Source organism: Myxocyprinus asiaticus, chromosome 40 (assembly GCF_019703515.2).
Source record: "Myxocyprinus asiaticus isolate MX2 ecotype Aquarium Trade chromosome 40, UBuf_Myxa_2, whole genome shotgun sequence".
NCBI lineage: Eukaryota > Metazoa > Chordata > Actinopteri > Cypriniformes > Catostomidae > Myxocyprinus > Myxocyprinus asiaticus.
This window is the reverse complement of record NC_059383.1, coordinates 31,898,006-31,919,360: the sequence shown is the minus strand read 5'-3', so window position 1 is coordinate 31,919,360 and position 21,355 is coordinate 31,898,006. Positions and strand designations below refer to the sequence as shown.

At 37.5% G+C, this 21,355-nt stretch overlaps 1 protein-coding gene across 10 annotated transcripts in view; it reads left to right on the top strand.

Annotated features, from left to right (window-relative positions):
* Positions 1–2,322: 2,322 nt before the first annotated feature.
* LOC127430571 (spectrin alpha chain, non-erythrocytic 1-like) overlaps positions 2,323–21,355 on the top strand; it is a 54,143-nt gene continuing 35,110 nt past the window's right edge. For 9 of the 10 annotated variants that reach the window (XM_051680418.1, XM_051680417.1, XM_051680413.1 and 6 more), the window contains exon 1: positions 2,323–2,406. The gene's annotated coding sequence lies outside the window, so the exon portion shown is untranslated. Of the gene's footprint in view, positions 2,407–15,926; positions 16,123–21,355 lie in introns of those variants that run through there. The other variant, XM_051680410.1, reaches the window with a different exon arrangement.

Here is a 21,355-nt window from a genome sequence, read left to right as displayed (position 1 = left end):
TGTTTTACTACAAACTTTGAGACTGTATGTTATATTTGACTCTAGTGCTGGAACAGGGCTAAAAAAAAGTGTGGATATAGGTCTGACTATGCAAGACTGTAGTTTGAAGTAATCACTTTTCTTTGTATGATACATTGACTGCATTTAGCTTTAGCTAGCTAGCCAGCTTTATCAATGGCTGTTAGCTAAATTTGGTGGATGATGACAGTAGCTGTTTATAAAATAGACTGTACATTATAAATATGTTGACACAACTGTCATTTTGATATATCGATGCGCTATTGTTTTATAATAATAGAATGTATACATTTTCTGTATAACCAAGTTACGTTACACTAATGAATGGGTCTTTTTGCATTATCTTGAACATTGTCTAGCATTCATTTCATGTGTTATTGTAGTTTAGCTGAAATTACACAGATCAATCCTTATGGCACTATATTTCACATGCTTTGCGGTTATGTAAGCTTACCTGTCCAATAAGAAGAACGCCAATTCAGGGTCGGTTTTGATCCCCAAATGAAGTTCCCTCCAGGAATCAAATGCCCTGCCGATGTTCACTCTAGTTTTTGCTCGACCACGATCACCTTCCCGCTTTGCCAGATGGGATTCAGTAAATGTTTTTTTTTTTTTTTTTTTTGGCTTACTCAGAGTTTGTGTAGGAGTCTGTGTTGTGCTGGGAGCCGGACATTTGCTGGATTCCATCTTTAAGATAACGTAACCTAGTGTTGCAGACTGTCTGTTGTTGCTGTTGAATAGCAGAAGAGAAGCACTGAGGCAAGGCTCTCAGGAGCACGTATAAACGTCACATCCTTTGGATTTTAACGGCAAATGCGACCTGCTCCCTTCACATGAAAATCAGTCTACAGGCTTTAATAGGCAACCTAGGAAGTCCGGGAAGGGCTCATTTTTTTAAGTTGCGTTACAAGCCGTTCACACATTGGCAAAAAAAAAGAGGCGAATATTACATGAAAATTGTTACATACTGCACCTTTAAATTCCTTTTAGATACAATTAGATTATTGTCAAACAACAAAAGTCTCAAATCATATGGCAATGGGCGCCACATTAAGCAATTTAACAAATGTTTTAAAGCTTATTCTGAACACCTACTTTATAAATTCTGTACTTTGCAACCCAAAAAGTGCTATTTGCCTCTGTCAATGCCCTACATGATGTTTTTGGACTTAATTTTTTATATTTATTTACCTTCTGATAATAATGTTTACCACATTTTCCCTTTAAAATCCATATAGGGCTCCCTTCCTTGAGTTTCCATATAAATACTGTGCTGTTAGTCAGGAAAAGAACATTCTATCAGTCAGATCCTATCCCCATCATTTTACAGAACTTGTGTGTCTGATATCTCTGTCTTCACTTGATTTGTATTGCCTCCGTTCCATTTGATCTAAATACTGCTGCAGTCAACACAGTTTTTGAGAAAACTGGCTTAGATCCATCTAAGATCAATATCTACAGCCTATGCCATCAATCCCTCATATTCACATCTTAACTTAATTTCTGAAAAGAATGATGATGACCCATATTATAATATACTATCACCAGTTTTAATACACCCCTTCAACCCATTTAATATACAACAAGTAGAATGTGTCATAAACACTGGATTAACTGTGTTTCTCAGACTATACAGTTATGAAACAGATGCCAATTTTGATTAAAAAATAAATAAATAATAATAAAAATAAATAAAAATGTTAGATTGTTCTCCCCCTGGACACACACTTAGTTGCAGGACTATACGAGAGAATGTTTTAGCTTTTCTGAATGTTAACCCAGACCACTTTCTGTGTATTTATTTACAGGAATTCTCATAAATTTCATGACGATCATGCCATGTGCCAGCACGCAGTGAGACAGCAAAAATCCCAGCCTTCAGAACTGGCAGCCAGATTTATTATTACGGCAGCATTTTCCAGACCATGAGTACTCCCAGAAATGTAATAGGGATGCTGGATTAATTGAATTCAGTACATAAAAAAAATAAAAGGTAAATAAATTAAAAGTCTACTATACTGATCTGTCTAATATATGAAAACTTGAAATTCAGCAGCAATTTGCAGAAGCAAATTACCCAACCTCTAAATGTGTTACATCTATTAATACAAATACATCAATGTTATATGTGTATGTTTGGCTGTTTAAAATATAATACAGAATATGACAAAAAAGAATGGAGATTTTTTAATCACTTGGAGTCTTATCAGGCACTCTGAGAACGCTTCGGCATTTTCCGTCAGTATTCGGCTAGTTGCTGCAGTGCATGATGTCACTTTCGCGCAGCTCATTCCATTCGATCGCTCGTGCAACGCTGTTATTGCATTCGTTGAGGTCGCCACTCGTTTCCACCAAGTCTCAGAAAAACAGAGCAAAACCATCGACAAGGTAAAGCCTTTGCTTTATCATCATTTCAGTTTTTAATCGTGCATTTTACAAACAAAATACGTTTCCTTTGCGTTTTATTGTAGAACTTATTGAATGGTGCGCTTTTAGGTTAGGTGCCGTTTGCTATGCTGTGCGCCGTGACGGGTGTTTCAATGGCCGTTTTTAGCTGTTTTAAAAAAAGAAAAAGGTATATTTTCACATTTTAGTTAAAATATGTAGTTATTATATTGTTGTGCGAGCATAAAAAGCGGTAAAAATCGTTTCTCAGACAAACTTTCATTGCCCTGCCCAAATGAAGTCGTTAGCAGCAGTCAGAGCTAACGCATATTCACGGCTAGATTATAAATAAAACCTAATTCACAGATACAGGCCGATGTACAAGAACACTCATTGAAATATATGGGCCTAGAGGGAATATACAGGAATATTTTTAAATAATTCAATTTAAACCTGATTCAATTAAACGAATTAGGTTTACATGTAAGGCATTTGTCTCTCTTGTAGATAAACCAGCAACCTCTTACGCATCATAATCTTCAGAGCAGAGACATTCATTTTAATTTACATTTTCCTATCAATATGAAACACGCAATTCGTTTATTTTAACTGGGTTAATGTGAATTTGTAGACGTAAATCTTCATTTGGGCTATGGAGGATCCGCCCAGCGCACACCCTTCTCTTTCTGTCATTGGAATTGATGCACTGAAAAGAGGCTCTGTCTTTCTGCTTGGCTTTTATTGATTCTGGTGGTCTTTTTACACTCACAGTTTCTATAATGAACGCCAAAATGTATTTCCTTACGTCATATCAGATACTACATGTGCATTATGGGGTTGACTTCAGTGCAATGTGTTAGGCCTATTATTGGAAAAACAGCTGACATTTGTTTATGTTAGATGAACGTTTTCAAGGCAGGTCCTAAATACACACACATGCACACACATATGTATATATATATATATAGATATACACACACATATATAGATATAGATATAGATACACACACACACACACACACACATACATATATATATATATATACACACATACAAAATTGAAGGCAGGAGTTTACATACACTTAGGTTGAAGTCATTAAAACTCATTTTTTAATCACTCCACAGATTTAATATTAGCAAACTATAGTTTTGGCAAGTCATTTAGGACAATTACTTTGTGCATGACACAAGTAATTTTTCCAACAACAGACAGATTGTTTCACTTTCAATTGACTATATCACAATTCCAGTGGGTCAGAAGTTTACATACACTAAGTTAACTGTGCCTTAAAGCAGCTTGGAAAATTCCAGAAAATTATGTCAAGCCTTTAGACAATTAGCCAATTAGCTTCTGATAGAAGGTGTACCTGTGGATGTAATTTAAAGCCTACCTTCAAACTCAGCGACTCTTTGCTTGACATCAAGGGAAAATCAAAAGAAATCAGCCAAGACCTCAGAAAAACAAAACAAAATTGTGGACCTCCACAAGTCTGGTTCATCCTTGGGAGCAATTTCCAAATGCCTGAAGGTACCACGTTCATCTGTACAAACAATATTACTTAAGTATAAACACCATGGGACCACACAGCCATCATACCGTTCAGGAAGGAGAAGCATTCTGTCTCCTAGAGATGAACGTAGTTTGGTGCGAAAAGTGCAAATCAATCCCAGAACAACAGCAAAGGATGAAGATGCTGGAGGAAACAGGTAGACAAGTATCTATATCCACAGTAAAACGAGTCCTATATTAACATAACCTGAAAGGTTGCTCAGCAAGGAAGAAGCATCTGCTCCAAAACCGCCATAAAAAAGCCAGACTACAGTTTGCAAGTGCACATGGGGACAAAGATCTTACTTTTTGGAGAAATGTCCCCTGGTCTAATGAAACAAAAATTTAACTGTTTGACCATAATGACCATTGTTATGTTTGGAGGAAAAAGGATGAGGCTTGCAAGCCGAAGAACACCATCCCAACCATGAAGCTTGGGGGTGGCAGCATCATGTTGTGGGGTACTTTGCTGCAGGAGGGACTGGTGCACTTCACAAAATAGATGGCATCATGAGGAAGGAAAATTATGTGGATATATTGAAGCAACATCTCAAGACATTAGCCAGGAAGTTAAAGCTTGGTTGCAAATGGCTCTTCCAAATGGACAATGACCCCAAGTATCCCTCAAAATTTGTGGCAAAATGGCTGAAGGACAACAAAGTCAAGGTATTGGAGTGGCCATCTCAAAGCCCTGACCTCAATCTGACAGAACATTTGTGGGCAGAACTGAAAAAGCATGTGCGAGCAAGGAGGCCTACAAACCTGACTCAGTTACACCAGTTCTGTCTGGAGGAATGGGCCAAAATTCCAGCAACTTATCATGAGAAGCTTGTGGAAGGCTACCCAAAACGTTTGACCCAAGTTAAACAGTTTAAAGGCAATGCTACCAAATACTAACAAATTGTATATAAACTTCTGACCCACTGGGAATGTGATGAAAGAAATAAAATCTGAAATAATCATTCTCTCTACTATTATTCTGACCTTTCACATTCTTAAAATAAAGTAGCGATCCTAACTGACCTATGGCAGGGAATGTTTTCTACGATTAAATGTCATGAATTCTGAAAAACTGAGTTTAAATGTATTTGGCTAAGGTATATGTAAACTTCTGACTTGAACTATATATATATATATGTGTGTGTGTTTATATACAGTTTTGCTCAAAAGTTTGCATACCCTTGGAGAATTGGTAATATATGGACCATTTTTAAAGAAAACATGAGTGAGCAGGCAAAACACATTTCTTTTATTTCTTATGAGATTCATATTCAACTGTAGGTTATAACAGAATGGCACAATCATAAAACAAAACATGGCAATAAAGAAAAAAAATGAAATGATCCCTGTTCAAAAGTATTCATACCCTTAGTTCTTAATACTGTGTATTGCCCCCTTTAGCATTAATGACAGCGTGCAGTCTTTTGTAATAGTTGTCTATGAGGCCCCAAATTCTTGCAGGTGGTATAGCTGCCCATTCGTCTTGGCAAAATGCCTCCAGGTCATGAACCGCACGTTTGAGATCTCCCCAGAGTGGCTCGATGATATTAAGGTCAGGAGACTGTGATGGCCACTCCAGAACCTTCACCTTTTTCTGCTGTAACCACTGGAGGGTCAACCTGGCCTTGTGCTTAAGGCCATTGTCGTGCTGGGAAGTCCAAGAGCGTCCCATGCGCAGCTTTCGTGCAGAAGAATGCAAATTGTCTGCCAGTATTTTCTGATAACATGCTGCATTCATCTTGCCATCAATTTTCACAAGATTCCCGTGCCTTTAGAGCTCACACACCCCCAAAACATCAGTGAGCCACCACCATGCTTCACAGTGGGGATGGTATTCTTTTCACCATAGGCCTTGTTGACCCCTCTCTAAACATAGTGCTTATGGTTGTGACCATAAAGCTCTATTTTGGTCTCGACACTCCAAATTACAGTGTGCCAGAAGCTGTGAGGTGTGTCAAGGTGTTGTCATTTGTGGCATTGGCACAGTAAAGGCTTCTTTCTGGCAACTCGACCATGCAGCTCATTTTTGTTCAAGTATCGTCGTATTGTGCTCCTTGAAACAACCACACCGTCTTTTTCCAGAGGAGCCTGTATTTCTCCTGAGGTTACTTGTGGGTTTTTCTTTGTATCCCGAACAATTCTTCTGGCAGTTGTGGCTGAAATCTTTCTTGGTCTACCTGACCTTGACTTGGTATCAAGAGATCCCCAAATTTTCCACTTCTTAATAAGTGATTGAACAGTACTGACTGGCATTTTCAAGGCTTTGAATATCTTTTTATATCCTTTTCCATCTTTATAAAGTTCCATTACCTTGTTACGCAGGTCTTTTGACAGTTCTTTTCTGCTCCCCATGGCTCAGTATCTAGCCTGCTCAGTGCATCCACGTGAGAGCTAACAAACTCATTGACTATTTATACACCAACACTAATTGCAATTTTAAAAGCCACAGGTGTGGGAAATTAACCTTTAATTGCATTTAAACCTGTGTGTGTCACCTTGTGTGTCCATAAGGCAAACATTCAAGGGTATGTTAACTTTTGATCAGGGCCATTTGGGTGATTTCTGTTATCATTATGATTTAAAAAAGGTGCCAAACAACTATGTGATAATACATGGCTTCATATGATCACTATCCTTAAAATAAATGACATGATCAGTCATATTTTCAAAATCAGTGCCAAAATATCACAATTTCTGCCAGGGTATGCAAACTTTTGAGTACAACTGTGTGTGTGTGTGTATGTGTATATATATATATATATATATATATATACGCACTGATCTGGCTACATTGGATAGATATAAACAGCCAAAAGAAATGCTAGTATAGTGTTAATGTTGTTACTGTGTTACAGTAGGCTGTAGTGTTTAAAATTGTGCCGGTATTGTCTTTTTGCTTATGCAGAGAGTTTGGAAAAAGATCAACATTTCAACTTTTGACAATGCATGGAAAGAATGTTAGCAATTTCTGTAGTTGCCTTTTGAACCCATGTACTCTTTTATAATCATAAAGTGCTGACATAACCATGCATGCCAACTGCTGACATGCCAACAGCCCTGCTGAGTATATGCAAAAAGCCCCAAAAGTCTAAAAGATGGCTGTTTTTGTGATCAGATATTATCATGCAATGCTTGTAATCTCCACATAGTCCCACTGGACCCCTCATCTATTATAATATGCCTTTTTCCATGAGGTTTTTAGATGCCCTAAATCAACACACTCGCTAATCAAATTTCAGGCCTATTTGCAGACTTGGCGCCTCAGTGCAATTATGTCTTATGAAATAACCTTGCTCTTTCTGTCATCTCAGTGTCTGGAATTTAGCGCTGTTTGTCGGTCTCTGGTTTAATGACATAGACTCTGTGTCTAGTGTGTTACGGAAACAAATACATCAATGTTCATTGTTCTGCTTGTCCTGTTTCCTCAGAGGCTGACGACATGCATGCTGAAATTGTAGAGAATCTTTTGAAGGGTGTGGTCTCCTTTCTTATAACATTGATACTCAGGAGAGTGGCTCTCTGGAACATGGGGCTTTTGCCATGCAGCTCTGCACACTGGCTATTTTAGCTGAACCCTCCCAAGTGTCTAAAGATCAGGGGCCGGTTGCACCAGCTATATGTACGTTACAACTTAGCCTAGTTGTGGCGTAAATGGGCACTAAGTCACAATTTACGCACTACTAAATATTTGAGTGTTGCACCATTAAACTTAGGTAGGATGTAACCCTATGTATAAACTAAATATTTACGGAAGCCTCAGACCAGGAGTAATGGATGGAATAAAAAAGCAGACTCACTTTATGACATCAGTGAGCTCATGTTTTGCGTGACAGGCTTCAATCCTTTCGACATATATGATGATGTTGACATTTACACTCATTAACATTTACAGGAGAACACATTATGTAAAAAACTTACCTCTTCAGCATGAAACCAATCTGACGGTGCACTTTCCTGTGTACGGTGTCAAATTTCAACATATACGAAATATATAAGGTATTAAAATTAATAAATGTCTATTTTTCCAGCCTGTTGTATTAGTATTTATTTATTGTCCCTTATTCATTTTATATACAGTTATTGAATATTGTTATTTACATAAGCTAAATAGCCTATAGTTTAATAACTAGCCTTGTTTTAGTACGTATAGTATTTTAATGGGGATATAATTTATTACAGCTGACAGTTACGTGAGCAAACAAGATTTGAACATCAACCGTAGCGAGAGAAACTGAAATTCACGGCTTTTTAACACTTCTGTGTGCACATTTGAAGGCTGTTTATTGGATAAATACAGGTAAACGTCATATTATGCGACTACGCATTACTTTACGGAGAGCTTACGACCTACTAGTTAAGTCTTGCCTTAAGAACAGGTGGTGGAACCAAATTAAGCACTGACTTAGTTACAAACTAACTAGTTACTAAGCCCTTAGTGTGAACTTTACGTCCCAACTTAAGTGAGACGTTACGCATAGCTGGTGCAGCCCTACCCAGGGTCCCATACTTTGTATGTGTGATGCCGGAGGCAAAACTATAGATCTTCTTGTTTAAAGATGTTGAACCTAACCATTTTCACATTGACTTTCTTCTAATATTTCATTATGGACAGAAAAGTGAGTTCGTGCAAGTAATAGAGGTGCCACTCTAAGGGGCCATTCACACAAATGCATTTTTGCATCCGTCTGTGCTGTTGTTCAATTACACATCTTCAAAAATGTAACTGTGTGTCGTGTCGACGCAAACCACAACAGCTGTGATTGGTCCACTTTGTAACCAGAGACAACCCCCCAGGGTGATAAGTATATCTGTGGTAGTGTCACATTTTATTCAAGATTATTTTAATATCTATGCATCATATTACATTGTATTTGGACTCGGGACCATTAAGACAGTTGTCTCAATCAGGAGCATCTGCTATTTTTGTGTTCTGTTTGTGTTTCATGAAGTTACAAGCAAAATATGACAAAATATAGCAGTTTACAGCTTATAAACTCTGATTTTAATTTGATATGTGAGTGAAATAATGTGTTGAATGTGTTGATCATATGTTTGACAGTATTGAGTACTGTAAAAATCACGTTTCATAACTTATGGAAACAGAACATTTCTAATTTGTCAGCAAATTAAAAAGCACCTGGTAAATTTTGTATTGTAAAGTCTTTAAAATGACACCCATTTCACGTAGGACAAGCGAGTAGTTATTAATTAATTTGATTTCTTTTTTTCTTTTTTTTTAGCATGGAATGTCAAAAGTATGCCAAAATATTTATTGATTATTATTTAAGCATACATTATTTTCCTCATTTATTTTCCCCCTGCCATGCAGGCTAGGGCTGGGCGATATGACTTCAGAATTTATATCTCGATATTTTTCAGCAAATTGACGATAGTCAATATATATATCTCGATAATTATGTTTTTGCTCTGAAATAGCATAAAAGTGTTTTGTTTTTTAAATCAGAGGAACCATCAGCCATTGTAGCCATGTAGAAGTAATTTCAAAGGCATTAAATAAAAATCTGTTGAAAATGATAAAGGCATATTTCCCAAAGTTTTTCACTAAATTAACACAAGGGAGAGTAAAATCATTTTCATTGATTTGCACATTTATACTTCTATATGAAAGCTTAATAAAAATCTTATTTACCTTCATATATTTTACTAAATCATTTTTGTTTGTGAATGAACAATGTGTGCAAAAACTACTTATTTTCTGGAAACCAGATGAATATTCCATAGTACTAAATTATTAATGTGGAACCCAGTCAAGTTTATTATTATAATACTGAATTATTATTATTTTCAGGATAAGATTTTTTAAAGATAAATTAATATATTTCTGTCCTATTTACTTCTTCCTTAACTGGGGTTTTTATTTTGACACTGCATTTATACATGTTTATTTCAGCTTCACCAGGAGCTTTTATTATGAAATGGAAAATGCAATGTTTGTTTGACTGTTATGAGTTTCACTCCTTGTGAACCGCTGTCAAACTCTACTGTATTATTGTATAATAACTTCATAGCAGTTACTAATGTTTGGAATTGCGCAAATGCTTGTAATCATTTCTGAAGCGCACACAGACCATATTTATCTGTCATTAATTGCAGCCTTTGGCAGTTATAATCACATATGATAATATGTACAGCCCTGAAGGATTGTGAAATTAGTCTACTGATGCACTCTATGAAACTTAATGGCCAAAATAAAAGGCTCATTAAAATCATCGCGATATTCACGATATTGTTGAATTTTACATTGTCAGCAAAATCATCGCGATTACATCGAATACCCACGATATATCGCCCAGCCCTAATAAATAATATGTACCTAAATTTCAACATGTTTGAACTCGTTTTTAATGCCACAGTAATTTAATAAATGCTTTTGAATCCACACATTGCTTTTGTTTATTTATGAATGTATAGGCCTAATTAGTGCTTTGGCTGTGTAATCGTAGAACGACGCAGACACGCCAACGCAGAACTATTCAGTAAATGCAAACCAATGTGATGGCAACAAGGAGCCTATGCTGCAGGTTCTACACAGAAGCATAAATCAGCCTTAAAGGGTTTTAGTTCACTCAAAATTCAAAATTCTTTCATGATTTACTTACCTTTAGGCCATACCAGATGTGTATGACTTTCCTTCTTCAGCAGAACCAAAATTTCAGCCCATTTCAAGCTCAGTTTGTCCATACAATGCATGTAAATGGGTGCTATCAGGCTGCTGGCTGTTTGACTGTCCAAAAGGCATATTTAGGCAGAATAAAAGCAATCCACACGACTCCAGTCGATCAATTAATGTCTTCTGAACCAAATTGATACGTATGTGTAAAAATAAATCAATAATTAAACTTTATTAATTTTTAAAAATCGTTTACTGCCAGCAGTTGATGCATCATGTTACCGTCGTGTGACGTAAGTGCAATGGCACGTTCACGCAAGAAGTTGGAAGTGCGCGCTTTGTATACAACAGAGGAATGAACGTCATGCAAGAGTTAGGTCATTTCAAACAGCAATCCAGCGCTGGATGCAAGCAAAACTTTGAAGTTAAAAACATTAATTATCAATTTGTTTCTTACACAAACCTATCGATTTGCTTCAGAAGACATTAGTTGATCAACTGGAGTTGTGTGGATTAATTGTATGCTGCTTAAATGTGACTTTTGGACTGTCAAACAGCCTGCAGCCTGATGGCACCCATTTACTTGCATTGTATGGACAAACAGAGCTGAAATGGGCTTATAAAATTCTTCATTTCAGTTCTGTTGAGAATTTTCATTTTTTAAGTTAACTAACCCTTTAAGGTTGTACATAGAAAACAGGCCAAAGGTTGTGTGTTGTGCCATTGTGTTTTCTGGTTTCATGTTGCATCTATGTGTAATACAAACCTGAAGTGGTGTGCTTTTTGCAGAGGGATACCCTTATTTTTTATTCATGTGTACACTGTTTCTCTGATGTGCATCGGATGTTCTTCTCTTTCCTGTGGTTTGTGTTGTTTTATTACCTTGCCAGAGCAGAATAATCCTGCATGCAGTACCATGGCACACTTAATCAGTGAATTTACTTAGGCCTTGATTTGATTGTATGGTCATGTGTGACCCACTTGTTTTTAACAAATCCTTTTTTTGAAAACCCCAGTGTCTTTATCAATAACATTGTTTCACATTACGCCTTGTAGCCACACCTGAGACACCTGTTACCATGTCCAAGTTTCTTAAACCCAAACTGAAGGTAAAGTGTGTAACATTGATTGTGTGTGTGTCAGTGTGTTTTGACCCTGATTTGCTGTGTAATGGCTACAAAGGAATGAGAAGTATTTCATTGTAAAATGTGGGAAGGAAGGAACTCTGAGTGAAGTGTTTTTCTCTGTATTCTCTCAAAAAGAGGCACGCATGGGTTGGGCTCAGTCTTGGCTGTCTCCCCACACAGGCCCCGTCACTGCAGCGTTGACACTTTAGTCTGCATTGCAGTGATAGGGAGATGGTTAGAAAAATGCTGTTAGATGCTGTTTTGTTTTTTGCCACTTTTTTGACACCCATTATTTTTTAAGAAACATCGTTGCATTCACCTGGGCTGAATGTAAGTGACACGATATCACAATTAGCAGTGGGGGAGATGCAAAGGGTGGTTTATTTTGTATTATTTGTTAATTGGAAAAATCATTTATACATTTATGAGGTCTTTGGGTGAGATTTATAATATATAATGCATGGAAACCAAAAGTGTGGTTTATTTGAAGCTTTTGTGTGTTTAATGCATGGCTTGTGTGGGTGTTTTCTGCATGATAGTAGTGGCGTGTGACATGCTGCTATGGATTAAGTCACATTAAGTCCACCTTTGTGTGAAATTTAGATCCCTGGCAGCTGTTTTGACTTGATTCATAATTTGAACTCAGTCATTTCTGTGCATAGAGAGTTGCAATTTACCTTTTTTTTTCTGCAGTGCAATATAATCATAAATATTGAATGGTAAGGATGGGCTCAACTTCAGTGTACTCTATGATCATCCTGAAAGAGTTCATTTGGCTTTCAACTCTTAATCAATATAGGCTAGTAGCCATTTGTAATGAGTAAACCGAATTCGCCCTGGATCACACAAAGACTCTCCATGTAAGACTCTCCAAAGTATCTCCATGTAAAAATCGTATTCTTTTCCTGCACTCGAACAGTTAATCTTAGCCAACCCAAATCATTGGAGACAGCCCACCTGTTTCCTCTAAATTCCTTAGGCCTGCATCCTCCCATTCTGTTGTCAGAGCCCTCAGATACAGATGTGTTTCCATGGTAACATTCAGGCTTTCAACATTGACCTTACTCAGTTCTCAGTATTCCCAGTTGGTCAGTGGGCGTGCCTTTTAATGATAAGTGCTCTTCTCTAGATGAATGCTGGATGTTTGGACGATGAGATCCATGTAATAAAAATCTATGCAGTATTGATAACATGCTAAAGGAAATGGGTGTCTTATTCTATCTCTGCATATTGAATCCAGGATGGACTTCAAAGACATTAGTCATTAATCTTACAGTTCATACATAATCTTTGTTTAAACACTGGCCCTTAAAACTTTTTACTCATTTTAAACCATGATGTGAACTGCACACAAATAACTAATATTGTAATATATTATATTCATGTTGTTTAGCCAGAGAGGATCTGGCCCCCACATAGCCCTTTTCCATCGTAATGCGACGGTTCTCGAGCCGAGCCTGTGCTCCGCTGGTTCACTGCCGGGGCAATCTGGAGCCTATCATAAACCGGATGCGCTTTTCCACTGACCTGAGAACCGAACGGTGACATAACGGGTTACTGTCTACATGGTAGTTTCTCGTGACTATCTCAAACACAAACAAACATGGCGCATCACAGTTTGTTTGTGTACAGCTTTCACTTTTGTTTTTGAGGGCATATTTAAACATATGGATTAATGCAATCCATCGTTATTATATTGCTCAACAAAATTGTCAGAGACGACATCTATGCTAAAGATGACAGGTAATGTAATTATATTGTATGAACTATGGATTAACATGCTAAGTTCTGTAAACTGTTACAGTGGAATCATTAACATTGGTGTAGCAGATGGTTGTATTTGGATTTTTGCCTTAACATATAATAGTATTGATTGAGAATCCCACCATTTTACCTAACAGGTAGCTGCGATCTTCCAAACTTAGTGAGTAGCTGGTCAAAAATCCCCTAACAGAACAAAACAATGCACAAAATAAGATGACAACAGTGTAAGAAAAGCTAACAAAGTTGGCAAATATAACAGCTTACTGAGATCAGCTGCAGAGGACACCGGCGATTCACTGTTTCACGAGCGTTACTGGCAATATCCCGCCCTCCGTCCCCTGATGTAATCGGTTCCTGCGTAGAGACCAGCAAGCTTTTGGGGCCGGTTCGGAACCAGATTTTCGGCCTTTTCTGCGGTGGAAATGCGCGGAACAGTTCGAGAATTCGCACCAGCCCAGGAACCTGCACCCGAACCATGTCAGTGGAAAAGGGCTAACAGTGAGCTTGTTTCTCCCAAGGTTATTTTCTTATGGAGTATTTTGTTGCCTTCTGGCTTGCTCACTGGAGTTCTAAACACAATTATTATTTTTCTTTTTATACACAATTTACAATCATATTTAATCAAACTACACAATGATGACTCTATAGATATTACAGTTTAATTTTCTGTTAAAGTATGATTTTCTGTAAAGCTGCTTTGAAAAGATGTGTGCTGAAAAGCGCTATACAAATAAAAATGACTTGATAATTGAGTTTATATACTGTATGTGCATTACCTTAATGTAGGGCCTGTGATTTCTGCGATGCGTGTGCTTTGAGGATCAGTAGAAGCTCTTCATTTGGTAAAAATAATGCAATGGTATATTGAAAAATATTTGTTCTGTTCTCATTTGATTAAAATTTTATGAATTCATTTGAATAGAAAGTTTTTGGGTTTTTTTATGATAAAATGTAATTAAACTTTAAAACCTGGAATTCAGAGATAACAAAATGGACAACACAGAATTTGGGAAAAAATGAAACGGAATTGGAAAAAAATTAACGGATTTCATTGGGCCCTACCCTAAAGCCGTCAGTATTGGTTTCAATGTAAGCTCTGGGTGAGTGCAAATATTATTATTTTTTTAATCTTTTTTTTGTTTTCCATTTTTATTAATGCATATTGTTCATTTAATTTTTTTTTTCCCCAAAAAGAAAATCATAGTTTAAGTTATCTTATTTGAAACAGATTTTGGTAATGTTTGTGAATAAAGCAAAATATAAATCTCACGTACTTGTATTGCATACTTAATTTTCGAGTAATAGGGTACTCGTTTTTTTGTGGGATAGAGTATTCAACTACAAAATCCCTCCAAATTTCCCATTCCTAAATTACAACCATGACAGTTCTATTATCTATAATCTGTAATGTATTTATCACCCTCATGATGTTCCAAACCTGTATGACTTTCTCTCTTCCGGAAAACATAGAGGGAGATGTTAGGCAAATCGACAGCCTAAGTCACCATTCACTTTCATGCCATTTTCACCTAAGTGAATGGTTACTGAGGATGTTCCATGGCAGAAAGAAAGTCATTACAGGATTGGAACAACACACGGCTGAATAAATAAGAAGAATTTTCATTTTATGGAAAACTATCCTTTTAATGTGATCAGATCTTGTCTTAGCAGTATAACGTGATTATTGGTCAGTTTGAAGTTTTTAGTTCTACTTGGTTATCTGAATGGACCAAGTTAATTGTTCTGTCCATTACAACCATCACTCTTCCACATACCGTTTTCAGAATCTGTGCCACTTTGCAGCTCCAGGCTTGTGATTATTAATATCTCAGCTCTTCTCTGAGAAAATGTAAGTAGTCATAAAAATGACTACTACATTTTTAAAGGGATAGTTCACCCAAAAATTACAGTTCTGTTATCATTTATTCACCCTCATGTTGTTCCAAAACCTAATAACTTGTTCAGTGAAACACAAAGTGAGATGTTAGGCAAATCAACACTGTCAGTCACCATTCACTTTCCTTGTATGCAAAAAAAGATGCAATGAAAATAAATAGTGACTGAGACTAACACTGCATAACATCTTTTGTGTTCCACAACATGTGGGTGACTAAATGAAGACTGAATTTTCATTTTTGGGTCAAAATAACCATTGTAAGTTTATGTTGGTGGTTTGATTGTGACACAGATGGTTGGTTTTACAGAATGTTTTTAATTAGGCTACACAAACCTCATGTGCATAACCAAAACACCTTTCAAATATGTTATGTCATGAAGTTCTTGAAACGGTTGGCTCCTTAATGAATCATAAATTGCCATTATATTGTAGGAGGCCTAGAGGTTGGACTTTGCCTGTGTCATCATGTGGTCGGAATGTGAGAGGTAGTTACAGAAGCGCTCTGCTCAATGAACGAGTGAGTGGGGAAAATGTGCATGTGTGGGAGAGAGAGAAGGGAATATTCCAGAGTGCCTGTAGACTGCTGTATTGCTAATTCAGATACAGAAGCAAGTAAGAAAGATAAATGATTGGGACTGCAAGTCTGAGCGGTAGAGTGTTATCGCTTGTACGCAGTGGCGTTTAGAGGTGCCGTCAGTAGTTACAGCTGGACTGCAGTGAGGCTCTTGTGAATGTACAGCTTTGTATTCTGGTGAGTTTTTATTGCAATTTCTGATCATTTAACTTTGCGGTTCTCTTTATGCTTAAATATTACGAAAGCAGTGCCACAGCCAAGGTAATGAGAACATGTGGTTGGTTATTAAAGACATAATTGTGGATTTGAAAGCATGTCATACTGACTTTTGTTCTGCACTGACTGGGGTGTGGTCTGCAGCTTTATTTCCAAAAAAAAGTTGCCCATTTAATTCACAGTACAGTTAAGGTTTCTATTGGTACAGTGCTGTGGAATTTACTGACAGATATCACACTAAACACACTGAATCCAGGCTGAGCTGGGTCTAATCCTTTGGCTGATTTGACCGGACATTGAGTCTGGGTCGTTTGGGAGAGGCTGGGTTGGGGTTGGGGTTGGGGCGGCATCCATCCAGCTAATCTGGACAAAAACAGGACATATCCACACAAAAGAGGGGAGGGCTAATCCTACTGTAGGCTGTGCATTAGATCATCAGTCATTCATCATATTTCACATCTGGATATGTTTAATGTGTTTTCTAGTTTTATTTTACTTATGTTATTGATTTTAAGTCTGACCAAATAGATTGTGAAGTATATTAAGACGTTGCTATAGTGCCAGGGTTTTCAACCAGGGGCCTGTGGAGAAAATATAAAAGTCATACAGTTTTATTAATAAGGCCTTATACTGAGTAGGGATGGGAATCGTAAGAAATTCTAGTTCAGATACTTTTTAACGATTACAGTTCTTTAACAGATCCATTAATTACGCTTTTAGCACTTTTGAGAAATATTTGGAAATAAAAAATGCTATTAATATTGGATTTTTTGCCCTTAGCAGCCTGTTACATAAATTAGCACTAATTAAAAGAAAACTCATAATGTGTGTCTTTAACAACACATTGTCATATCAACAACCATATAGTTATTACTCTGATTTAAGTCTGACAAACCTTAAAAGAAATAATTCACCCAAAAAATGAAAATTCTCTCATTTACTCACCCTCATGCCATCCCAGACTTTCTTTCTTCTGCTTAACACAAAGGATATCTCAGCTCTGTAGGTCCATACAATACAAGTGAATGGTGACCAAAACTTTGAAGCTCCAAAAAGCACATGAAGGCAACATAAAAGTAATCCATAAGATTCCAGTGATTTAATCCATATTTTCAGAAGTGATATGATTGGTGTGGTTGAGAAACTGATAAACATGATAAGAGTCAGTTGTTCCGGAGGTAACGCTGTGTGTTTTGCTGTGTCCAAAAGAACCAGCTCATAAAGGCTCTGGCATATTCGCAGAGCAGTTCTTCTTCGTTCTTCACTTAGAGCCAAAAAGAAGTTCGAAACAGCTGAGCAACGGTATACTGTTTGCGAACATTCAGACGCCGGCCACGCCGCTGTGGAGGTGTTTAGAAGAGCATTTAAATAAGAGGACTTACAAGACTCAATGTAAAACCTTAACTAATGTGACATGAAAATGTGTTATCAGTTACTATACGCCTCAGTCTATGAGTAGAATTCATACGAGATCAGTAAAAGAGCTGTTTTAACTACTCTATGATGATTTAAAGTAATATACTGTATTGCAGTAATGTAATGTTTACCTTTTGCATTCATGCCGTTAATGCTTTAACATGCTATATGCTGCCATAATATGTGCCGATTACACTCTGTTATTGTAATTTATGATGACACTGATACTACTGCAAAGATGGGTGTATAAAAGAGCTTTTGGTTGCAGATGGCACATGAGTGAAAGAGCACTTAAGAGTATTTTAGTAAATTTGATTCCTTTTGTAGACTTATTAAAGGGATAGTTCACCCAAAAATTAAAATTCTCTCATCATATACTCACCCTCATGCTATCCCAGATGTGTATGACTTTCTTCTGCTGAACTCAAATTAAGATTTTTAGAAGAATATTTCAGCTCTTTAGGTCTATACAATGCAAGTGAATGGGTGCCAAATTTTGATGCCCCAAAAAGCATATTAAGGCAGCATAAAAGTAATTCATCTGACTAATCCATATCTTCAGAAGTGATATGTGTGGGTGAGAAAGAGATCAGTATTTAAGTCCTTCTTTGGCAGAAATTATTTTCCTTGCCCAGTAGGTGGCATTATGCATGAAGAATGTGAATCACCAAAAACAGAAGTAGAAGAATGTGAAAGTGAAGTGGAGATTGACTGAGCATGGAGGAGAGTTTATAGGAAAAAATTATTTAAACATTGGTCTGTTTCTCACCCACACCTATCATATCACTATAGAAGATGTGGATTAAACTACTGGAGTCATATGGATTACTTTTATGCTGATTTAAGTGATTTTTGGAGCTTCAAAATTGTGGCACCCATTCACTTGCATTGTATGGGCCAAAAGAGCTGAGAAATTCTTTTTGAGTTTAGCAGATTAAAGAAAGTCACGCATATCAGTGATGGTATACAGGTGAGAAAATTAGAAGATAATTTTCATTTTTGGGTGAACTATTCCTTTAAACAAAAACAAAAAAAACATCACATGATATATTTTTAGAAAATGTCTCTATGTGAACTCTCTGGGTCAGCTTCTGTTGCTTTTAAATGTGATATAGAAATAAACTTTGACTTGGACATTCGTACAGATGTTGGTTATTTTGCACTAGCTCACTAATAACTTTACACGGCGGTGTGTTCATGTTGACTGAGCTCCAGGCTGCACCTACTGATGACGTGGACCAATGACAGTAAGAAAATGTTTAGCGGACGGTATAAACTTTTCCTGAAAGTTTGCAATGGCAAGCTGTTATGAACCACAGTAATGAACTGAAAAACACCTTAGTTTTGGCCAGATTTTGTTCTAAATTACATCACACCCATACATTCCTTGATTTCGTATGTAGTATGCCGGGGCCTTAAGAGTCATTCGGTTGGGAATTGGACTACACTGGTCATGCTGTATGTTGTGGGCTGATGATTCAATAGCAGCATTGCAGTGCTGCTGAATGGAAGCGCAGGAAATACTGTCTGAGTATTTTAGTAGGTTCTGTCCGCATAGGCGGAAGAATGCTCGTTCAAGAAACGTTAACAGAACGGAAAGTCATGTAAATCATGCGGTTCCGGTATTGTGTTTTTTTATTTTATTTTTTTACAATGGAACCGGTTCTGGAAAAGAACTGGTTCTCGGTTCCAAACCCCATTACTGAAAAGTCTAGCTTATTTTTTTTATTTGTGGCTTATGTGGGGGTGAGGTACCTGGATCTGTACAGGTTGAAAACCCCTGCTCTAATGCATTAAAGTCCAGGACTCCATTATTGGACCAGACATTAGCCAATCACTTTCTCATGTGTTGATGCTCAACTAGCGCTCTCTCTTTTCCAATAATGCTTTATATTTCCACCCTCCTTTTGTTTTTAGGTTTTGCAAATAGCAGTGGCTGAATGTACTCATCTCCTGTTGTTTGGTGCTTTATTCTCCGAATTCTTTGTAAGCCTTCACAAGCCATTTCTATTTCTTTCTTTCATATTTTATGATTGCCCTCTTCTCTCTCTCTGTTGTTTGCCCCACTTCCCCCCCTCTTTCCCAATCTTAACTTTATTTTCTGTCTACGTAGGGGGTTAGTGGAATGATGGCAGTTCTGGCTAGCATAACAAAAGACTGTATTGATCCAGGCTGACAGTGCATTACACTGACTCTATGGCTGAGTCCATAGACTGGCCACTCTTCTCATTGTTAAAAAGGCTGTTTTGATTTTTCCCCTGTGGTCACTGATTTTAGTTTAGCCTGAACCCTGCCTCCTTGTGTCCTATAATGGGATCGCATCACCAAATGGAGCACATGCCCCTCAAGTGATCTTGTAATGAAAGCTTTCTCATAAGCAGAACTGTGAAATTTCATGTGATGGTCAGCTGATCAGTAAACATTCACATAGTGTTGTTGTCGAATAAATCCAGATATGTTTAGAAATTAAACTTTTTTTTGACAGAACGGGATAGGCAAAGATAGTGCCTTATTACTGAAATGGAGAGGGCTCATTTCTGCTCAAGAAGTTTAACTGTTCACACATCAATATGGAATAGGTCCAAATGTTCACACCTGTGTGTGAAATTAATCCATGCTCTGTGTCCCTAGTTGGCATTTTATCACATTTTTTTAACATAATTTTGATGTGCAAGAGCCAGACATGTCCAGCTGCATTTATCATGGTTTCTCTGCAAAGATGATGTACTTATTTCTGCTGGCATTGCTTCAGTCCACAGAAGCATTTATTATCCTCTTCTCAGACTCTTCTGAAATAGCCTGACAAGTTATCTTGCATTCTCCAAAATCCAGTCAGTCTGGCACTGGAGGAGGGTGGGTGACGTTTACTCGAACCAGGGTGTGACCCATCTTTCCCTGCCCTTGGGGTCAGTTATATTGGATACTACGTTTACATCACCCCTCCACCCTCAAATGCAGCTGAAATCACACTGCCCCTTCCCTATGGAACAGATGCAGTGAATTTGGGGTGGATTTTGCCTTGTTGGTGGGGGTTGTGTTCAGAGAAAGCAGGGGGCTGATGGCAGCACTCTCTTTGTGCTTGTATGCTTAGATGCATGAGGAATTTCCGCCTGTCCCCCTCTTGTGCTCAGCTGTTGGAATTGTGTCTTTTAGCTAGTACAATGTCTGCCTGGTTTTAGGTTAATGATTGATTGGTTGTGTCAAAGCCATGTAGACATAGTGGTGTCATCTTTATTTTTAATGCATTGAGTCAGTAACAGCCCCTCTACATTGCGAGTACATCACTCCCATATGCGACTAAATTTTGCGCTATGTGACTAAAATATGTCTGTTATTAGCTACTGGCTACTAAATATACAGATTTTATTTGCAAAAAATTGAGTCGTGTAGTGGCGAAGAAGAACTTGAGCACCGCAATCCTTTTACAGAATAAGAAGCTGACGATTAAGAAGCTGGATTCAGCCTCTTCTTTTACTCCGTTTTGTGTCACGTGAGTACGCGCCCTGAAGGAAATTTACCTTATTTGGCTGCAGCAAGTCCCGGAGATGTTGTGGATTGCGCTGTCACCTTCGCTTTAATTGCACCCTTAAATGGCTTTAACGTTGAGATTGCATTTTAAGACGTCAACTCTGACTTTGATTAAACGTTTCCACTGACTATTTTCACAACATTCTCCATTTTACAGCATGTCAACAGACCAATAATGCACCTGTTGGACGTCTGTTAGAATGTAAAAGTGTTGCAAAACTCGAGCGTGTTTGAATATGAGAACTTGTAC